Source organism: Carlito syrichta, unplaced genomic scaffold, assembly GCF_000164805.1.
Source record: "Carlito syrichta isolate Samal-C Ts95f unplaced genomic scaffold, Tarsius_syrichta-2.0.1 Scaffold150267, whole genome shotgun sequence".
NCBI classification, from domain to species: Eukaryota; Metazoa; Chordata; class Mammalia; order Primates; family Tarsiidae; genus Carlito; species Carlito syrichta.
In genome coordinates, this window is record NW_007094363.1 from 14,125 (window position 1) to 20,214 (window position 6,090).

Below are 6,090 nucleotides of genomic sequence, written 5' to 3' on the forward strand. Positions count from 1 at the left end.
GAAGCCATAATCTAATCTGTGTACACTTGACCCTACTCAGACTAAAAAGAGAGAAAGAAAACAAGCAACAAACTTTTCTTCCCACATGAAGTCTTGCTCTAATGTTTCTGTACATTTGAATAAGAAAGTTTGGATTCTGTCTTGGGCATTGTGATATTATGCTATGAAAATGTCTGACTTTTGTTGTTGTTGTCATATCCTTCTTAAGAACATTGGTTTTGCTTATTGTCTTTATTTCAAGAGGAAATTAAACAGCTTGACTCAGACTGCAAACTCTCTGTTGTGGTTTGTACTAGAAAATCAGTTCATATTTTTAGCCTTCTCTAGGCTGCTGTAATCTACCCATACCTACATGCTTTAGGTAAGTGAATTGGATGGGACTGTATACAGATTAAGAATCTCCTGAGCCGGGCTCGGTGGCTCAGCCTGTAATCCCGCGCCTTGGGAGGCTGAGGTGAGTGGATTGCTTGGGCCCAAGGGTTTGAGACCTGCCTGGGCAACTTGGCGAGACCTCATCTCTACAATAAATTTTTTTTTTAAATTAGCCAGGCGTGGTAGCACGTGCCTGTAGTTCCAGCTACTTGGAAGGCTGAGATTCTCACTGAATGGTATAGACCCAGTTCCCTAAAATAAAAGTTGTAAAAATGATTGAATCACCCATTTCTTTAGTGTCAAACGTCTTTCAAAATTTGCCAGATTTTGAAATCTCTCAAGTGCTTTTAAGGCTCTTTTTCTCTTTCTAAAATATTGAAATTTGGAGGGTTACTACATTTTTTATCAAAGCTTACTTGATCATTACCAGAAACATCAGGATATCATATCTTTCAGTTTCAAATTATGTGCCTGTCTGATATAGAAAATAGTTTTGTGTTTTTCTAGTGTTTTAAATTGCTTCCTTCATTTTCTTCTTGTTTGCATTATTTTTGTCTCAAAGTCTGTATTCATTCTTATTTTTTTTTGTTCCTTCCATATGTGATGTGTTTTTCATAAGTCTTTCAAATTTCAAAATGTCTAAACTTTTGTTTTTTTTTCTTTGTACTTAAATGTGAATAGCTTTCATCATTTCATTTTCAAATTCACTATTTTTATTTTCTGCAATGTCTAACCTGCTTTTAAGAAATTAACAATGTAATGACTATTTCTGATACTTCATTCAGCCTAGAAACACAATTTCTCTACTGAATTTTCTTAATGTTCTCTTTATATTCCTGTTTACCTTTAAGTTCTTGCAAATATTTATAACTGTTTTAAAGTTCTTATTTGCTAATTCCATCATTTCTATTATTCCTGAGTCTACAATTGGTGACATATTTTTCTAATGGTTTTGGGTAACATTTTCCTGCCTCAACCTGGCAAATAGATCTTTTTTTTTTTAGATGTTGGACATCGCAAACATTTTGTTGTCAAAACTCAGAATCTTAAAATCTTTCTTTAAACAGCCTTAAATACTTTTTGGCTAGGTAGTACTTACAAATCAGATTAATCTTTTAAAGTTTTTATGTTTAGATTATTAAGAGTCAGGTCTAATTAATCCTTTCGTCAGAGGCATTTTCTTCTCCGGCTGTCACCATAAAATGCCCTTATTCAGTGAGTCTCCACATTAGGGTTTGCTGGAATTTGGACCTATCCCAAACCTGGGTGAACTGGTAGTTTTCATCATACAGCTTCTGGGTAGTTCTTCCCCTGGTAAATTTTCTACGTCTCACTTTAATATATGCAGTTTAGAGATTATCCAAAGTCTCAAACAGACTTCATTCTGATTTCTTAACCACTTTCTCTGTCTATATAATCTCCACAAAAACACTCAGCTCCATATGTGAGAGGGACCCAAAAAATGGAATTTATTTATTAAAAATTGTGTATGTATTCTTACATATTTGGACTTCAGTCACCTTCAAAATACTCTCCGTTTGATTCAATACACCTACTGAAACACTTTTTTCCGCTGCTCAAAACAGTTTTTTGAGTTGGAGTCTCACTCTGTTGCCCAGGCTGGAGTGAGTGCAGTGGCATGCTCACAGCCACCCCAGCATAAACCTGCTGGGATCCGGCGATCCTACCGCCTCAGCCTTCCAAGTAGTTGGAACTCAGGCGCTTGCCACCACACCCGGCTAATCTTTTGATTTATTGTGGAGACGAGGTCTCACCATGTTGCCCAGGCTTGTCTCGAACCCGCGGGGTTCAGGCAATCCTCTCGCCTCGGCCTCCCAAGTGCTGGGATTATAGGCCTGAGCCACCCCGCCTGGCCCAAAACAGTTCTGAACTCGTCGATTTTGATGGCTTTTAGTGCTCCTACCATTTTTTGTTTCTGCTCATCCACATCGGCAAAACATCTCCGTTTGAGGACTTTTCTCATCCAGAGAAACAAAACAAAGTTGCTGGGCATGAGATCAGGTAAATAGAAAGGGGGGAGCACGGGAGTCATGCCGTTTTTTGGTCAAAAACTGCTGAACACTCAGCGGGGTGTAGGCAGGTGTGCTGGTAAATCACCCATCACAAAATGGGCAAAGGCACAGAAAGACTCTCCAAAACAAAATCACTGAAGCCAACACAGCCTCTCACAACAATGCTAGCTGGTACATTGATGCCGATGGGTTCCTAGAACACTTACCTAGTGGGGAAGCCTGTATCACAAGGAGTCCACTCTCCAAAAGATAATTTCAGGTTTATTTTGGGGCCCCCTGGTATCGAATGTAGCCCCATCACAAGTAAAGAAGCATCTGTTAAATTGGGACTAGTTCAAAAACTGAAATTATGTTTAATGTTCATTTATTTCCATCTCTATTTAAACATTCACATGTAGTTATGGCTACAATTTTGGACAGTTCCAATATGATGGACTGGTGCACTCAGTTTTGAATGTTGTTCAAAATATCATCTGTTGTTGAAAGGACTCCTGTATTTTGACAAATAATTTGATAGTTTCTAAGCAGGATATAGGAAATCATGTAAACTTTATTGGCTAATAACTCACTGAAGGTAATTGTAAACCAACAATTTGCATGTCCACTAAATTATCATTTCAAATAAAATGAACTAGAGATTTAAAACTGGGGAAATGCAACTGTTTAACTAAGACATTTTTGCAAGATTTATACTTATCCACACTTCTACTCCCTCAAAAATACCTTAAGTAGCATTTGTCTATTGATATATTGCTTACCTATCTATTGATCTTATTATCTATCTATACTTTGAGAAATTGTTATACATCTAAAACAGCACTTTGCATTTTGTGTGTGGTATCTACTACTTTCTTTCATACAATCCTGTAACGTAGATGAAATTGTACCAAGACTGAGAGAAAATAAATTAATTTCTCACAGTAAGATATATGATAAGTAACAGTAATATATTTTAATTCCAGTTTGGGCTAATGCTAATCATTTAGTCAAACTATCTTAATTAAAATGAAGTTATAGAACTGACATAAACAACCCAAGCATATTATTGTCTTTATCACTTTATTTCTAAAATTACATATTCTCTTAAATAATATAGAATGAGAAAGGAGCAAGGAACCTCTATTCTATTATTCAATTATATTTTGGAAAATATAACAAACTTGAATTAAAATATAGGTAACCAACTTTGCAATGGAAACTGGATTTAGAGACTCATAGATATAATATATATATTTATATTTTTATGAATGACATTTAAAAAATCCCAAAGCAGTAATAGAGTTTGTTATCCACACTTAAATTTCATCTCGTAAGACCTAAAACTATTAGGAGAAAACATCAGGGAAACTCTTCGGGACATTGGTTTGGAACAAAATCCTATGAATAAGATACCGAAGAAGCACAGGCAACAAAGGCAAAGATAAACAACTGGGATTATATCAAACCATAAAGCTTCTGCCCAGCAAAGGAAGCGATCAAAAAGAGTGGAAGGGTGATCCACAAAAGGGAAGAAAACGTTTGCAAACTACTCTGACTGGAGGTTAATGTCCAGAATCTACAAGGAACTCAAACATCTCAATAGTAAAAAAACAAACAATCTGATTTTTAAAATCTGAACAGACGTTTCTCAAAAGAAATCATATAATTGTTCAATAAATATATGGGCCATTTCCATATATATGTTGAAAAAAATGTCCAATGTCACTGATCGTCAGGGCAAAGCAAAGCAAAACCACAATGAAGTGTCATCTCACTCCAGTTAGGATGGCTACTATCAAGAAGACAAAAAAAAAAATGGGAATTCATATATACCATTGGTGGGAATGAAAACTAATACAGTCACTATGAAGAACGGTTAGGGCAGGGCCTCATAAAAACCACAAATAGAACCACCAGTTGATTCAGCAACCCTACTACAGGGAATTTATCCAAAGGAAAGTGAGTTCGTATAGTGGAGAATCATCTGCATCCCCATGATCATGGCAGCTCCGTTCACAATAACCAAGATACAGAATGCAAACAACCTGGGTGTCTAACAATAGATATGTAAAGAAAACGTCATATATGTGTATACACACACATACATATGTATACACAAATACACAATGGAATACTATTCAGCCATCATAAAAAGACCAAAATTATTTCATTCACAGCAATACAGATGGAACTAGAGGATAGTCAGTCTGTTAAGTGAAAGAAGTCAGGAACAGAAAGTAAAACGTTGCGTGTTCACACTCATATGTGGAAGCTAGAAGATGTTGATTTCACGCAAGTAACAAGTAGAAGAGGATACTAGACACTGGTGGGGGAAGGGAGGATTGGGGAGAGATTTGTTAAAGGATTCAAAATTACAGCTAGATAGGAGGAATAAATTCTAGTGTTTTATACTACCGTAGGATGACCTTAGTTAACAAGAATATATTTATATAGCTCCAAATAGCTAGAAGGAAGATATTGAATGATCCCAACATAAAAAGATACATATTTGAAATAACGAATATGCTAATTACCCCGATCTGTTTACTACACTATCAAAACATGTACCACATGAATATGCACAATTATTTGTTAATTAAAACTAAAATTTTAAAACAAATTACATCCTCTGTTTTGTTTTGGTTTTTTTTGAGTCAAGAGTCTCACTCTGTCAGCCAGGCTGGAGTGCAGTGGCCAACTCATGGCCACCACGGCCTTGACCTGCTGGGCTCAGGTGATCCTTCTGCCTCAGCCTTCCAAATAGCTGGAACTACAGGCACACACAACCATGTCTGGCTAATTGTTTTGATTTATTGTAGAGATAAGGTCTTGCTAAATTGCCCATGCAGGTCTTGAACCCGTGGTCTTAGGCAATCCTCTCACCTCGGCCTCCCAAAGTGCTGGAATTATAGATGTAAGCCACCACACCCAGCCCTGCATCTTCTGTTATACACATATGTGATAAACATTTGAGGCAAATAAGTATATTTTATATTGTTAATTATCTATGACATTTGTACCACAAATAGCAAAAAATAAATATGCAATTTATTTCTTCAAAGTCTCAGATAACTTTTGGACTCTTCTAACAACTCCATTTAGGCAAGACATAGATATTGTGCTCTGAGTCTCAGAGTTGGGTGACTCCACCGAGTGTCTCTCCATAATGTTGATGAAAAGACTTCAGAAAAGTCCTCAGATTTATGCACTTATAACAGATGCTAGAGAGGATGTGGTGAAAAGGGAACACTTCTACACTATTGGTGGGAGTGTAAACTAGTGCAACCTCTGTGGAAAGAAGTGTGGCAATTCCTAAAAGCTCTAAATATCGACCTCCCATATGACCCCGCAATCTCCCTACTGGGAATATACCCTGAAGAACTCAAATCACTCTATAAAAAAGATACTTGCACACGTATGTTTATCGCAGCATTGTTCACAATAGCAAGAACCTGGAACCAACCATGCTATCCATCAAAAGAGGACTGGATTTTAAAAATGTGGTACATATACATGATGGAATACTATGCAGTCATAAAAAAGAACAAAATCATGAACTTCACAGCAACCTGAATGGAACTAGAGTTTATAATACTGAGGGATCTCTCTCAGAAACAAAGATCTGAGTATCACATGTTCTCACTTATAAGTGGACCTTGAACATCTATTGTAATACTATAAGAAAAGGATTGACAGTGGTGGGAAA